General features: G+C 34.7%; 1 long non-coding RNA gene across 1 annotated transcript; it reads left to right on the top strand.

The window, feature by feature from the left end:
- The first annotated feature begins 15,287 nt into the window (after positions 1-15,287).
- Positions 15,288-17,863, top strand: LOC129875641 (uncharacterized). Its single transcript, XR_008763215.1, has 2 exons — positions 15,288-15,502; positions 16,178-17,863. It is a non-coding gene; the product is annotated as an uncharacterized LOC129875641 (long non-coding RNA).
- Positions 17,864-18,283: the final 420 nt, after the last annotated feature.

Raw genomic sequence — 18,283 nt, 5'->3', positions numbered from 1 at the left:
TAGGAACTTCTTAGCTCAAAAACATCAACACATCTAGCATTTATTAAGTAGGGCACAAAACTCATACAAACATAAACCATACCAAGAAATTCCATTTTCATGGACATCTAACCTCAAATCAAGAATAGGGCACATGGATGGACTCAACCCATGTTTTGGATAGCCTTACATACCTTAGTGAAGACTTGAAGAAAACCTTGGTGTTGGATTTTCAATGGAGGACTCAAATCTTGAAGCTCTTGGAACTCTTCTTGTTGGAAATGGAGAAAAAGAAGAAGGAGAGAGAGAGAGAGGAACTCCTAGGGCTTTTTAAAGAGAGAGTGAGGATTGAAAATGATCCCAAAATGTGCTAAGGCTGATATATATATAATTTGGGGGAATTCCCAAATTACCCCTTCTCATAAGTTCTGAAAAATAGGCAAAAATGCTCCTGGCGCGATAGTGGCTCGTCGCGCCATTGCAGCGCCAGGCTGATTACGCCTAAAACCTGCACATCTCGTAGTGGTGCGCCACGCCAAGGACCAAACTACTGAGGCACATTCTTGGCGTGATAGTGGCGCGTCGCGCCCTTACGGCGCCAAGGCCAATATTTTCTGGGTTCTGGAAATTGGCTTGAAAAACCCTGCACATCTTATAGTGGCGCGCCGTGCCAGAGCCCAAACTACTGAGGCATGTTTCTGGCGCGATAGTGGCGCATCGCGCTACTGCGGCGCCAAGCCCAGTTTTCCAGCAATTGCAACCCAGGCCTAAAAATCTCTGCTGTGCTAGTTCATCTTAGGATTGCCATATCTTGCGACTCCGAACTCCAAAAATTACATTCTTGATGGCGTTGGAAATAAGACTCGACGAACTTTAATTTGATGGGTCGTGGGCCACCCAGATTGTCATTTTTCAAAAGATAGGGTTGTTAGAAGTCAACCCCTTATGCGAACTCCTCCCCAAACTTAGCCACGACGAATCTTTTGGATTTAATTTGGTCCTAGGGGTCCTTCATGACCCCACATCACCTCTAACGCTGCTAAATTTCTCAACAAAATGTCTTACTCATGCAAATGCTCCACAATACTCGAGTTCGACCCTACCCGAATACAAGAAGGGTCTGAATCTTAGGGAAAATTTTTGAGGGGTGTTACAATATTTTATAATTTTTCAAGCATATGACAAGAAACGTTGAGATGCAAATATTTCAAGTAATTGAGCAAGGACAAATTAATATCTTAGGTTTGGGTAGAGGGAAAAAGATGAGGGTATCTCTTAATCATATCCACTTCCGCTTCCCATGTTGCACTTTCTATTTGTTGATTCCTGCAAAGGACTTTAATAGATGCAACTTCTTTGTTCCTCAATCTCTTAACTTACCGATCCAAAATTTCCATAGGAACTTCTTCTAAGGTCAAGTTTTCTTCAATATTCACTACTCCCATAGGTACAATGGAACTAGGATCACCCACACTTTTTTTCAACATAGACACGTGAAACACCGGATGAACCATGGCCATTTCCAATGGTAATTCCAACTCATATGCAACCTTACCAACAAGTCTCACGATTCTATAAGGCCCTACATACCTAAGGCTCAATTTCCCTTTCTTACAAAATCGAACCACACCTTTCATGGGTGAAACATTCATATACACCCAATCATCCACATTAAACTCAAGATCCCTTCTTCTAGTGTCAGAAAAGGACTTTTGATGACTTTGAGTCGTCTTCAACCTTTATCTAATGATCTTCACCTTCTCTAAAGCATCAAGTATCAAATCGGGGCCCAACAAGGTCATCTCGCCTACTTTGAACCAACCAACCGGTGATCTACATCATCTCCCATACAAAGCCTCAAACGGTGCCATCTCAATACTTGAGTGGTAACTATTATTATAGGCAAACTAGTTGAGCGGTAGATGATCATCCCAATTTCCTTTAAACTCCAACACACAAGCCCTTAACATATCCTCTAGTGTTTGAATTGTCCTTTCGGCTTGCCCATCCGTTTGAGGATGGAATATTGTGCTCAACTTTACCTTAGTACCGAGGCCTTTTTGAAATGATCTCCAGAAGTGAGAAGTGAATTGGGTACTATGATCCGAAATAATGGATAATGGCATACCATGCAACCTCACCAACTCCCGAATATATAACTTGGCATAGTCTTCGGCACTATAGGAAGTTTTAACCGGTAGGAAGTGAGCTGACTTAGTCATTCTATCAACAATTACCCAAATCGAGTCATGACGCTTCCGGGTATGAGGCAAACCCACTACAAAATCTATATTCACATATTCCCACTTCCAAGTAGGGATTTCAATATCTTGGGCTAGTCCACCCGGCCTTTGATGTTTGGCCTTCACTTGTTGGCAATTCGTACATTCGGACACAAACCTTGCTATGTCCTTATCCATGCCACTCCACCAATACAACTCCTTTAAGTCTCGATACATTTTCGTTGAACCGGGATGAATGGAGTATGTAAAATTATGAGCCTCCATCATGATCAAACTCCTTAGGCCATCAACATTTGGAATACATATCCGACCTTGATAGTATAGTACCCCATCTCCCCCTTGGGAAAAGACCTCTATCTTCTTTTCCCTTACCAACTTCTTTAACTCGATAAATTTTGGGTCAAGATCTTGCTTGGATTTAACATCCACCACCAAAGAGGATTCAGACCTATTTTGAACAACCATACCCCCATCATTAGTACCACACCAACTTCACCTTAATCTAGCCAATCGGTGAACATCTTTCACCAACTCCTTCTTCCTTTCATCCACATGGGCCACACTCCCCATAAATACTCTACTAAGTGCATCAGCAACCACATTGGCTTTACCTGGATGATAGTGCACACTTATGTCATAGTCTTTAAGGAGTTCTAGCCACCTCCTTTGCCTTAGATTAAGGTCATTTTGGGTGAACACATATTGAAGACTCTTATGATCAGTATACACATCCACATGCACCCCATAGAGGTAATGCCTCCAAATCTTCAGAGCAAAAACAACAGCCGCCAATTCAAGGTCATGGGTAGGGTAGTTACGCTCATGCACCTTTAATTGCCTAGAAGCATAAGCTATGACCTTGCCGTTTTGCATTAAGATACAACCTAAACCAATCTTTGAAGCATCACAATAAACTACAAACCCTTCTAATCCTTCTAGGAGAGTCAAACTAGGAGCAGAGGTAAGTCGATCTTTTAAGGTCTGGAAACTCTTCTCACACTCATCTGTCCATATGAATTTGGATTTCTTTTGAGTCAATTTTTTCATAGGAGATGAGATGGAAGAAAAGCCTTTGACGAACCTTCTATAGTACCCGGCTAGACCTAAGAAGCTCCTAATGTCTGAAGGAGATAATGGTCTAGGCTAATTTTTGACTGCCTTTATTTTCTTAGGATCAACCTTGATCCCATCACCAGACACTACGTGACTAAGAAATGCTACCTCCTTTAACCAAAATTCACACTTACTAAATTTTGAAAATAATTGTCTATCCCTCAATGTTTGAAGCACAACTCTTAAGTAATTTTTATGTTCTTCCTCACCTCGAGAGTAAATCAAAATATCATCAATGAAAACCACCACAAAAGTATCAAGGTAAGGTTTGAACACCCTATTCATCAAGTTCATGAACACCATCGGTACATTTGTCAACCTAAAACTCATCACCACAAACTCATAGTGACCATACCTTATTTGGAAGGCCATTTTGGGAACATCACACTCCCTTACCCATAGTTGGTGATAGCCGGACAGAAGGTCGATCTTGGAGAAGAGACTTACCCCTTGCAATTGATCAAACAAGTCATCTATTCTAGGGAGTGGGTACTTGTTTTTAATGGTTATCTTATTTAATTGCCGGTAGTCTATGTATATTCAAAGTGACCCATCCTTCTTTCTCACAAATAGAATGGGAGTACCCCATGGTGAAATACTTGGTCTTATGAACCCCTTCTCTAATAAGTCATTTAATTATTCCTTCAATTCTTTCAATTCTGTCGGGGCTATATGGTAAGGAGGAATAGATATAGGTTGGGTATCGGGGAGGAGATCGATACCAAAATCAATTTCCCTTTTAGGAGGAACACCGGGAAGGTCATTGAGAAAGACATCGAGAAATTCATTGACTATGGGAACTGACTCAAGAGGAGGACTTTTGGAGTTGACATCCCTAACCCTCACAATGTGGTAAATACAACCCTTGGAAATCATTTTATGGGCCTTAAGAAACGAAATAAACTTATCCTTCACCACCGAATCACGACCCTCCCATTCAATAACAGGCTCATTTGGAAATTGGAACTTGACTAGACGAGTCCTACAATCTATGGAAGCATAAGATACATGTAACCAATCCATCCCAAGAATGACATCAAAATCTGTCATGTCAAGTTCAACGAGATCACAAGGAATAACTTTGTACAAGATAGACACAAGGCAACCCCTATAGACCTTTCTAGCAATAACTGACTCACCAACGGGGGTAGACACCAAATAGGGCTCTAATAACATTTTAGGTAAAACATCAAATCTATTAGCAAGGAATGGAGTAACAAAATATAAATTTGCACCCGGATCTAATAGTGCATACACATCAAAAGAAAAGACCTTTAACATACCAGTAATGACATTGGGTGCATCCTCAACCTCTTGTTTCCCATGCAACCCGTAAAAGAGGTTGGTGCATTAGACACCTCCTTGGACTTGTTGACCATGAGCAATTTGGCCTTGAGTCTTACCACCACCATCTCTACAATCCTTAGCATGGTGGCCCAGCTTTCCACACTTAAAGCATGCATTGGAGCCAACTAAGCATTCCCCTTTGTGAGTCCTTCCACACTTCTTGCAAGTGGAGAAAGTTTGAGTAGCAACATTCTCTCTTGGAACCATTGGTTTACCACTCTTGTCCTTGTTGAACCTTGGAGGAGGAGTATTGGTGGAACCTTGTCCCACAAATCGTTGCCCACCTTGGCCTTTGCCATTGTTACCATAATCGAACTTTTGAGTGTTAAACCCTCCACCATCCACTCTAGCCTTTTTGAACCCCCTTGATCTCTCTCTAAGCTTCTCTTTTTCAATTTGTGTTGTGTAAGTCATTAACCGAGATATGTCCATCTCTTTGACCAACATGGCCATTTTGCACTCCTCGGATACCAAGCTTGAGACACAGGAAATAAACTTACTCATCCTAGCTCTTGGGTCGGAGACCATGAAGGGAGCATACTTTGACAACTTAGTGAATTTTAGAGCATACTCCCTCACGATCATACTCCCTTGACGGAGGTTGATAAACTCTTGGATTTTGGCCTCGCTTAGCTCCAATGGGAAGAAGCGATCTAGAAAGGCACCTTTAAACTCTTGCCATCCTATCGGTCCTATTTCTTCATCCCTCTCAACAACCCATTGTTCATACCACACTCGAGCCACACCTTTGAGTTGATAGGCCACTAGTTCGTCCTTCTCATTTGGTGGCACGCCCATGATAGCCACAATCCGATACACCTCATTAATGAACTCCATAGGGTCCTCATCTAGTTTAGAACCATCGAACTCGGGCGGATTCATCTTTTGGAAATCTCGAATTCTAGAGGCTGGATTTTGCATTTGGGGAGGAGGAACACCTAGATTTCCTTGGTTGGCTACGACTTGAGCTACCAAAGTAATAACACTGCGAAACTCAGCATGGGTTACCCCATCCTCATAATATTGGGCATTGGGAACTGGAGGAGTTTGATCCTCATTGTCAACCCTTTGTCTTCGAGGTTCTCTTCCATGAGTCATTATCTAGAGAACACGAAACTGGTCGTTAGTTAAAGGAAAGCTTAGGACACTCTAAGTCACGCCATGAATTTGAAAGAAGTGAAAATTTTCCTAAACGCCTTATAGTCTTCTCTTCATAATTGGGGCGCACTTCATAACCATGAACAAGACCCTATTCAACGCAGTATGTTGGACTCCAAGGATCATTCAAAACCTCGGGCTCTGATACCAAGTTTGTCACGACCCAAGCCTAGGGCTTAGACGTGACATGGCGAATGAGGAACCCGAAAGTACCTCAATCAAGCCTCTTAGGATTCTTTTAGCCTTTCATAGGTAATGATGATAAATAAACAAGCGGAAATCATAATAGTAAATCTTCAACTTATATATGTCCAATAATACCTCTAACTATTAGATTTAACGGGGCTAAGACAAATCCCTAGTTCACCCTCAATCATAATAGAAGAAATGCCATAGTAAAATATCTTAACATATCATAAGCTAGAAAGATAAAGGAGTATTGTTTCCGGAATATGAGAACTCACCAAAAGTAGTCTTCAATGGAATATCAACTAGCCACGTGGAGGAGAACGAGGAGGAGCAGTGATCCCTACATGGTGATATCATGTAGGAAAAAGAGTATGCATTAGTACTTTGAATGTACTAAGTATGTAAGGATACATGAACATTGAGGAAACATTAAAATATTTATGTAATATGGAACATAATTTAATGTATGTATAATAAATCATATAGATATCCTTTAAAACATTCATTTTGTGGAAAATTAACCATAATCGACATTTAAGACCATGAGAGCTATTACATGGAATCCATCATAACCCCCTACGTTGGGCGGGGAGACTACTTGGCAGGTAGAACTCCGTCAACTTCATCCATTTCCTTAACTTTAACTTTAAAGGCTATTTATGGATTCATTAGCCTAAGCCTAAAAGGGCTCCTATGTTGGCACATAGTTAATGAGACAAGGGGTTGCTACTAGGATTCCCTTACCGAATCTCACCTCAATGACCCATTCGGTGCTAAGTCAATCCCACGGAATAGTTTAATACTTCAAAATAATCATAACATATAGCTTGAGAATTCAAAACATCATATTCGGTAGAATAGCTCATTAAAACATTTGGTAATTCAAATATGCAATAATTTTCCTTATTACATAAAGAATCCATCATTCATATCATTTCATCATTCTTTTATTTCATAAGACTCCATTTTGATCATATATATTGCTTTTATAAACATTCATTTGGAGTCAAAGCTTTCAAGTCAAACTTTATTAAAAATATAGTAAAACTAAGTGGGATCAAATCACTTCAACTTGCAAATATGTATGTAAATAAATATACATAAATACTTTAAAATTCATTAATTAAAAATCATGCTTTAAACAATCCATCATGAATTTCAAGAACCTTTAAATAGATAAATAGAGGAATTACTTGCAAACCATCAATTCATACATATGAAATTATATTGCATCGAAATAGATCAATAATCATTAATTTAACCATGGTTTATACTATTAAGTAAAAATAAAAATTACTATAAGAAAATATTACTTGAAATCAAGAGACTTAATTGAAGGAGTTTTTGGACTATATGGATGAAAGAACTCATGGATAAACACCCACATAACTTAGAGTAAAGCTTAAAGAAAATAAATATAATTTATCAAATAATCAAAATAATTTAAACATGAGAGTGGAAGGAATACTCTCATTGAAGCCTTACGTACCTGGAATTTGAAGTTTTAGTCGGTACCGAAAGACTTAATGAATACTCTTTAGTCCCAGCTTCTCTCCTCGCCGGAATGTTTTGTGTACTACCCGGAGTATATGAATCACCGGAATAGTATTTCTTTACTACTAAGAACTAAAACTATATTTGAGAATGTGTAAAGAAGTGTATAGAGAGAAGATTTGCTTGAAGAAGCTTGATGAATAAAATGAGGAAATAAGGTGGGTATTTATAGGTGGGAAAGAGGGACCTAAGAATAAATAAAATAATTATAAAGAAAAATCTGAATATTTAATGGAATATATTGATGTCAAGGATGATGTTAAATGGAGGATAATTTATGTCATGAGTGATGTCAAATGTATCTAGATCTTTCCATGGTAGGTGAAATGAGTTATCTTTGACAGAATACTTCTTTTCGGAGTTGTATTTGAACAGGATAAATTCCTTATTAGGATTTGGTGTCTTCGTAAGAATTGTAGATATAGAAGTCTAGTTTCATGTCGTTAAAGAATCAACCAATTTGGATAATTCTAAAGTAAGGTATGATTTTTCTTCTATAAACACTCCTTTTCGTCACAACATTCTGTCGTACAAAAATTAATTTATTTGACCTACTTAACCTTCGAAAATTAAAATATGGTTTCACAAAAGTTGTAGGTAATGATCGTATGGTTACTAAGAAATTTGAATCACACAATTTTGACAAACCTATAAAAAGTTATGCTCAAAATACAGAGACTGTATCATTTTTTGGCGAGAATTGAAACATCGTATACAATGTTTTTAGGGGATGTTACAATAAGTTTCATTATAATTTTAATAATCAATCATTATTATCTAAATTTAACTATTTCACTTGTAGTCGCGGTGAAAACAACAATCAAATTCATGCTCAATTTGTGAATGAACTGAAGGAAAAGCTAGATCAATATAATGTTCTTGCAAAGGCTTTTCGAATGGTTAGAGATAGATGTCAAGTTGATCAAAGTCCAAATGTTAAACGAAGACTGATTGAAAAAAGGAGATCGGATGGTAAAAGATATAATTTGCCATCAGTTTCTGAGGTAGTAGCTTTGATTGTTGGTGATTTTAAACCAACAAATTCTAATAGGGATATAATAATTGAAAGTTGAATAGGACAACTTTAGAGAATAAATGAATTGAATACAGCATATTTAGGTTTGCAATATCCATTACTATTTCCTTATGGAGAAGATGGATATAGAGAAGATATTCCTTTAAATGAAATTGATGAGTCAACTAGTGGAAGAAAATGTGTTAGCTCTCGAGAATATTTTTCATATAGAATTCAAGAAAGGAAGAATAAAGTACCAACAATTGTATCAGCTAAAAAATTATTTCAATAATTTTTGGTTGATGGATATACAATGATGGGATCTTTCTGATTGCTTTTTATTAGGCTTCATCAAACATATTTGAGATTGCATTTTTATAAAGTATTAGAAGAAGCAGTTTTGCATGAAGACACAAAACCTTCTTCTCTAGGACAAAGAGTTATATTGTCTTCTTCTTTTGCTGGCGGAACATGTTACATGTTGCAAAATTATCAAGATGCAGTGGCGATATGTAAATGGCCTGGATAGCCTGATTTATTCAATACATTTACTTACAATCCTAAATGGCCTGAGATCACTAAATTTGTGCAGAGTAGGGGATTGTCTCCAGAAGATCGGTCAGACATTATAACAAAAGTCTTTAAAATCAATTTGGATCAGTTTATAAAGGATTTGCGAGAAAATAAAATTTTTGAAGAGGTAAAAGCAGGTATGAAATATAATGTCTTATTGTTATTATTAAATTACATTTTTCATATTTAATGTACCATAATTTTTTGTATTTAAAATAAATTATAAATAAAAAATGAATATTTTTTTCTAGTAATATAGTGATTTATACGATTGAATTTCAAAAGTGTGGATTGCCTCAAGCACATATCTTACTATTTCTCCATAATAAATCTCCAAGTGTCGCCAATATTGATGAAATTATTTCGGCTGAATCACCTGATATATTATTTGATCCGGATTATCATGTGGCTGTTACAAACTTCATGATGCATGGTCCATGTGGTTCTGTCAGAAAATCATCTCCTTGCATGCAAAATGTAAAATGTATAAAATATTTTTCAAAAAGATTTATTCCATCTACCATAATTGATGAAGAAGGTTATCCTGTATACCGAAGGAGAGATGATGGAAGATCTACAAAGAGATCAGGTATTGATTTGGATAATCGATATGTTGTATGACACAATGGATTTTTGTTATTGAAATATGGGGCGCATATTAATGTTGAATGGTGTAATCAATCAAGGTCAATTAAATACTTATTTATGTATGTTAATAAAGGTCATGATCGTATCATAGTTGTTTTCTGTGATAGTGCTACTTCTTCTGATTCAAAGCTTGTTGATGAAATAAAAATGTATTGTGATTTTCGATATATATCTCCATGTGAAGTAGCTTGGAGAATTTTTAAATTTTCAATTCACCGTAGAGAATCTTCGGTAGAAAGGTTATCTTTTTATTTACCGGGCAATCAAAGTGACATATTTTCATATGACGATCCAATTGATGTTGTTATCAATAGACCAACAGTAAAGGAATCAATGTTTTTAAGATAGTTTGAAGCAAATAAGGAATTTTCTGAAACAAGAGATCTAACCTATGCAGAATTTCCTTTAAAGTTTTTGTAGAAGCAACAATCTAAGAGATGGGAAAAAAAACTTTGACATTTTCTATTGGAAGAATTTTCTTTGTGCCACCTGGATCTGGCGAGCAATATTACTTTAGATTGTTATTGAATGTTGCTAAAGGTCCAACTTCTTCTGAAGATATCAAAAGAATAAATAATATTGATCATGAGACTTTCAGAGATGCATGTTATGCTTTAGGATTATTAGATGATGACAAAGAATATGTTGATGGTATAGTAGAAGCAAGTCATTGGAGAATATCATCATATCTAAGACAATCATTTGCTATGCTACTTATATCAAATTCAATGCCACGTCCGAAGATTTTTTGGCAATCAACATGGCATTTACTATCTCAATATATACTTCATGAAGAAAGAAGAGTATTAGATAACCTTGGTATTTAATAATGCTTTCACTTTATATTAATCATATTATAAAACATGATTTTTTTTAAAATTTATTTTTGATTAATTAATCTTTTTGATTTAATTTATTGTATTAATTAATTATATGTTTAAATGCTTTTTCAGAAGCTTATCTAAAAGATGCAGATTTTAAAAATCGACGCTTGCAAAAGATAGAAAGCTATTTAAAAGGTTGTGGAAGTTTTCTAGATTTTCCAATAATACTGATACCTGTATATAATGAGGATGAGGTTGATAATAGAAACATACTAATTCGTGATGAAATGCATTACAATAGACATGCTTTAGCTAATGAACATCATGAATTGATACAAATTTTAACTTATGAGCATAAAGCAATTTATAAAAAGATTATGAAAAGTAGTTAATGAAAACATGAATGGATTTTTCTTTTTATATGGCTTTGGAGCTACAGGAAAAACTTTTATTTGGAAGACACTATCCTCTACCATAAGATCTAACGGAGATATTGTGTTAACAGTTGTATCTAGCGGAATTGCATCTCTTTGGTTATAAGGTGGACGAATATCACATTTAAGATTTATTATCCCGCTAAATATAACTGAAGATTCAACATGCAATATAAAGCAAGGTACTCCTTTAGCAAGTTTGATAGTCAAGATTAAGTTGATTATTTGGGATGAGGCACCAATGATGCATATATATGATTTTGAAGCTCTGGATAAGACTTTAAGATACATTATTAGTTACAAAGATGCATCAAAGTTGGAATTATCATTTGGTGGTAAAACTATTGTTCTTGGAGGTGACTTTAGAAAAAATTCTTCATGTTATCCCAAAAGGTAATAGACAAGATATTGTTAATGCAACTCTCAATTTTCATATTTATGGCTACATTTTCAATTATTAACGCCAACAAAAAATATGAGGTTGCAAAGCAATGATATTGGTACTGATCTAGAAGAGTTAAAGGATTTTTCTAATTGAATCTTGGCTGTTGGGAATGGTAGAATTGGTACTTTATTTGATGAAATTGATAAAGTTCTAATACTAAATGATCTTCTAATAACTGAGTGTACTGATCCAATATCAGCTATTGTACAAAGTACTTATCCATATTTCATTACTAATTGCAATGATGTTAGATACCTACTACAAAGAGCCATTCTTGCTCCAACTCTTGATATGGTGGAATCAATCAATCAATATATGATCTCTTTGAATCATAATCCTGAGAAATCATATTTGAGTTCTGATAAAATATGCATGTCTGATCAAACTTATTCAGCGTTGAAATATGTACATACCCCTAAATTCTTGAACACCATTAAATGTTCTGGAGTTCCAAATCATTCAATCACTTTAAAGGCTGGGGTTCCTGTAATGTTACTAAGAAATATTAATCAGTCAGCATGACTATGTAATGGAACCAGGTTTATTGTCACTAAACTTGAAAATCAAGTAATTGAAGCAATAGTTTTATCAGGATAGATGGCTGGACAGAAGGTGTTTATTCCAAAAATAACTTTAACACCTTCAAATGATAGAATCCCATTTAAGTTTCAAAGAAGATAGTTTTCTATAGTAGTATCATTTTCCACGACTATCAATAAGAGCCAAGGACAATCTTTATCTCATGTTGAATTATTTTTGAAGAAGTCAGTATTTACCTATGGACAACTTTATGTAGCTCTTTCCAGAGTGACAAATAGAAAGGGATTAAAAATACTAACTTACAATGATGATGGGCAGTTAACTAATGAAGCTATAAATATAGTATATAAAGAAGTGTTTCAAAATCTAATTTGATATGCAGATTTGAAATATTTTATACATATTACAACTATCAAAAATTCAAGTTCAGGTACAATTTTAATCTTTAAATATATTTTACTACATTTTTATATATATTTATATATACATTATTTTTTAAATACTTTACATTAATTGTAAATTATGGTGACCCTATTATTACTAATGGCAGATAATACAATTAATCTGATGTGATTTTGATTCAAAAGAGTTGGAAGAAATAGTCAAGAATGATGGAAGGGGTTAAACAATCATGTTTATGGTGGTCAGTTTGACAGGAGATTAATGTAATGTAATCTAAAGACAAGATCAATTCCATTCATGATGTGATAGTATCATTCTATTTTTAAATTAGTTGTTTGATGTTTCTTTATCAATGTACGGTGATTTTACTGTGTGATTTTATATTGCATGATTTTAAACAAATTAATAATTATCTGTTATTTACAAAAACACTAATCAATAACACAATCTAAATGGTTATATATCTATTTATAAAAGGAATAAATAAATAAAACAAAACTTAAACCATCATTATTAGCATAAGCACTAAACATATTATGTTGAAGACAAACTGGGTACATGTAATTCTTGACTAATAGCTACGTAGATTATGCTATTCTGCGTAATTTCAGGTACAATGGTTCATTTGATTGCAGGTGTTATTATCAGATTACCCTGTGAACATTATATTGAGTTAGTTGTTTTCATTAATGTGAAAAATTTGCATCAATTAAAGAGAAGAAAATTCATCTACACATTAAAAAAAATAAGAAGAAATTTCAAATAACTCATTTTATTCATTGTATAACTCATCTTCAAAAATAAAGTTTTTATGTCATCCTTCTATTAAAAAAGTGTCACATTTTTATTCAAGCACTACTAGCAAAAATATCTTACAATGAGGAGACAAAATATTTATTTAATTTTATACCATCACAATAAAGATATTGCAGAGAAAATCTCTTTGAGATATCATCTTTGAACAGTGTCAAGGTACGGAACTTCGAAAAAGCCTTTTGCTTTAACAACACTCTTTGCACCTACATTTATAATTCAAAGATGAAACATGTATGTCACATTCACAAGACAAAAGAAAAACCAAGAAGAGTTTGTGACAGTATTTTTTCAAGTAAAATGAAAAAATTTCATCAAAATGAACGTCAATGATAACAACAAACAAGCAAAATATATTATAGAGTTTCTTTTTCCTCTAGAAAAAGTTAACACATGAGAAAATGCAACGGTTGCAACAATCGTGATCACAATAAACTACATATAAATGCAAATGTGACCTTAGGTAGCCTGTTGCAAAATACTAAATATAATCCTACCAGATGTTCTTCACAATACTATCCAAAAGATATAGAGATGGAAGCATTTGCCCAGTAGGAACCTGCGCATGACTTTCATCTATATTTTTAAATGAGTTTGTAAAATCCATTGACACTAATTGATGCAAACTGTATGCCAAGGGAACAAAGCCAAAACCAAAATTCTAAGTAGGAAAAGAAATAGAGTCAGAAACATTACTTAAAGAAGCAAAGCAAAGACTATAAGCACCACTATATTTGACATCTTTGCAAACCATGATAGCATATGCAATACAACTCAGAAGTACTTTCTTAAATATTCAGTAGACAAATTGAATAATAAACTGGACATAAAAGTATCAACATAGAAATAATCTTTGGCAAAATTAGAGAGCAATTTCAAAATCGAATAAACCAGTTAAGGGAAGGGAGTTGTTAACATGGGAAGATCGAATCTGCCTGCAGCATTACACTGCATTCATTCATTTCACCTTCTCTTTTATATAAGAAAAATTTATTTGACAAAATATAGACAAAAATTTATTTATACCTTTATCGCATCAATTGATCCTTTATTTTAGCACAACAAAATTATATATTGTACAGATCACAAAATCACTTTGATTGAAGGACAAAAGACTTTCAAAGAGATGACTTTTTTAACCATTAAAACAAAAGCATATGCAATTTTCTTCATATTTTAATTTGGACTTAAATAATGTTTCCGATATGAATATCACAATTTATACGTATGTTACTCGGACTCTTCAAAAATGTCATCAGGTGACATATTAAAATAATAAAATACAATTCGAAATTTGAAAAAAAAAGAAGACATATGTCATAATATGAGAGGCAAAAGCGCCACATATCAGTGCCAAAATTTTTCTAACAATTTAAAATTTTAAATAATGAGAGCCAAGCTCATATCAACTGAACAATTATTCTTGTTACAACCCGTATTTTTGTACATTTGGACATTTGGGATAATTGTAACAAGTGAAGGATAATGCTACGTTTTGGTCTTGTTTGATACATATGTTGGTTATGCAATTTTGGAGGTGGAAATATGGAAAACAAAAAAAAATTGACTTGCAAGGAAAGAGGTTATGAGTTATTTTATTTAATACCGGTGTAATGTTAAAGAGAACGTTGAGGTGAAATTACGGAGGAAGGCCGAGCGAAAAATTTATGTGGAATTTTTGGGAAATTAGTTTGGGAATTACAAAAGTGAGATACATAAGTTTGGACTACAATGGAATAATGATAAAAGAGTTGAGGCCCAAATCAAGAAAATGACCCAAATTTTGGAAATTGAGTTCATTAATTAGGAAGGCCCATTACCCATTTACTATCTATTTATATATATATCTAGTTGCTAGAAACTTCAAGAAGAGAAAAAAAGCCCAAAAGATGACTTATTAGTCATCTTGGTTTTTATTTTTCTAGAAGCTTCAAGAAAAAAAAGGGAGAAAAAGAAGTAGATAAGTCCAAAGATGACTTAGTAGTCATCTTATTTTCCATTCCTAGAACTTTCAAGAAACTTGGAGAAAAGAGGGGAAAAAAAATAAGAGAGGAAAATTGGCATAGCTAGGGATTTTATCCCTTGAAATCTTGTTCCAAAATTAATTCTTCTAATATTCCAAGCAAGTTGAAGGCCCTAATCAACATAGAGTGATTTTTGGAACAAGAAGACTATTCATTCTTGCAAGGCACAATTCTAGCAAGTTGAAGAACTAAGTGGAAAAGGTAAAGTTTCAATCTTCTCTATTTATTATGAATTGTTGGTATATGTTGTAGAGTGAAGAAATGGATAAAGTATATGAAAATAGGTATGTGGGTGTTGGCCGTGTATGTGATGTTGTGTGGAAAGAATAGATTAATTTTATGTAGTATGTGGTGGTTGTTGCAAGGTATAGGAATGGATGGAAACTTCATGAAAATATGCATATAGTTGTTGTGGCCGAATATGGGGGTGGTTTGGCAAGTTATGGTGAATTGATTCTATTTAGTATTTTAGTTATTGTTATGGATTCTATGTTGCTAAGAAAAACTTAAGGATCCTTATAAAGTTGTAGTAGTTGGAGACTTGTTTTAGAAGTTTGTAAATCTAATATAGTGTTCTTGCATATATGGAAGCTAATATTGTTAGTATGATGTGGTTAGTGTGTAAATTATTGGGTTGTGGTAATTGAATTTGAAAGAAGGGATTAGATTGTTATTGTTCTTATTGGAATTGGAAGGTCTTGGAGAAAGTAGTATATTGATTTGGTATGATTGTTGGTAAATTGGCCGAGTTAGATTCTCGGGGATGGTGTATTTACAGGAGAAGTGCTGTCGAAATTTCGGTAGACAAAATGTTAGTTTAGAATGAGGTTCTTGGATACCTATAGCTAATGTTGGCATTTATTAATCTTGTTATAGATTTTAGAAAGGCCAAGAGTTAGGTCGGGTGACTAAGGAAGCGGACAAGGTATGTAAAGCTAACCGTTCCTTCTTTTGGCATGTCTTTGGTATAAGTATGTAAGGCTTACCCTTTTCTTTCAAGGCATGATTCCGATGTTATGGTTTGATAAGTGCTTCCATATTTTCTTTGTTTTCAAAAGCTAGGTGTCAATGGTCCCAAGGAAATGACTACTTTTTCCTATAACCCGTTAATATTTTCCAAAATGTCTATAGTTTCCCAAAACAAAGGTTTGCAATATTACTAGCTTTTATGGCAATGACGATGGATATGTTTTACAACGACATTGATGATGTCGAGGATGAGAATATGTCTATGATGGATATGATAAGAACGGCTTCATGTATGTAATGTTTACTCTTCTTTCTCTTGGCATGTTTTGACATAAGTATATAGAGCTACACTTTCTTTTGGCATGATTTTTATGAAACAAGTATATGTCATTTTGTACAATTTCAAGGAAGTCCTATTCGTAGAGCCACTAGGATGGTCAATTTTCTTGAGTTTCCAAAAGATATTTTTCTCGTGCTTAAATACGTGTATATGATTCCAAAAGTTTTATGTTGATATAATCCATGGTAATTTTTGAAAGGTACTTGATATGACTCTTATCTTGTTTTGTTAATCATAGCTCATTCCGATTATTCTACGAGTCTTGAAAATTGGTCATATGTGCATATGTATACGATTTGACGCCTTATAAGATTGTGACCTTATTCTACGTTCTCTTAATATTATCTTTCGTTGATAGTCTCATCCTATAATAATTGTTCCTTCAAGGTGAGACAAAGCGACCATGGTTAGTCTATAATACAATCGGAGGTTACCGACCTTCCGTCACTCCGATAAATACACGACTTTCATTGGGCTCTCCTGCATGCTGTCTATATGTATATGTATATGTATATGTGGGATATGGGGAGGTGTATATGTGGTGCTATAGACACATTCCCACCTGATCAGTTGGAGTAATTTTCATCCTGGACGCGGGATGCCCGGACGCGGGACATATGTGGGCACGCCGACGTTGTTCGGTGATATGACTTCTATTTTCTATGAATATGAACAAGAAATGTTTTTTTTATGATAAGACAAGCATGCATGGCATCCGGCCTAAAAGGGCACTCATATGTACAGGTTACTCTCTTATCTCACTATATGTCTATGATTCTACGATATGGTTGTTCATACCTTATGTTCTTTATTATGCTGATTTTCATGCCTTACATACTCGGTACATTACTCGTACTGACCCCCTTTTCTTTGGGGGCTGCGTTTCATGCCACGCAGGTACACCCAGACAAGTAGAAGTTACCATAGAAGATGTTGCAGCAGGGTTAGCAACTCCACTTGTTCTTGGAGTGCTGCCGAGTCAGAGTATATGTGCTATGATATTTCATTCGAAGTTAGAGACCTTGCAGACAGAGTCGTGGGTATAGAGTGTCATATGTTATGAGTTTTATGGGATGATAGATTTTGGAAAAAATAATTCACGAAGCGTAGTTATGTTTTTCATTTCTTGTTGATGTAAAAGTCTAAGAGATTGAGAATGTAATATGAATTAGCGGGTTCGCTCGGCTCCAAGCATGGGGTCGGGTGCCCAGCACACCCTGTTGAGATCGGGGTGTGATAATTCTTCCCATTGACATATGGCCCCTGGCAAAATTTACAACCAATAAAGGTTAACATTATGCTAAAAAATGAAAGATGCATACTTTAAGTTAAGCATATCAGATAGTTCAATGTAAAACAACATGAGACTTGAGATACTCTTCAAAGTCTTCCATTCATCAAGCAAAGCATGCTCAGTACCATCGTAAAAATTCCTTCTCTTCAAAAAGTAGACGAAGGTAGAAAATATTTTTGAGCCCTTGTAGTCCTAAGCAAGTTACAAATGATATTCCACCCATCGAAATGAATGAAACAAAAATCAAACAACAAAAGACATTAGCTTATTACCATGATAATGTATACAAATAAAGTATAAAGACAATCAATCACGTAAAAGAAACACTTAATAGATAAACAAAATGATTACTCCTCTGTTCCATATTAAACGTTCATTT

Source organism: Solanum dulcamara, chromosome 2, assembly GCF_947179165.1.
Source record: "Solanum dulcamara chromosome 2, daSolDulc1.2, whole genome shotgun sequence".
Lineage (NCBI taxonomy): Eukaryota > Viridiplantae > Streptophyta > Magnoliopsida > Solanales > Solanaceae > Solanum > Solanum dulcamara.
Note: the sequence above shows the minus strand (reverse complement) of the source record. Positions and strands in the feature narration are given on the sequence as shown.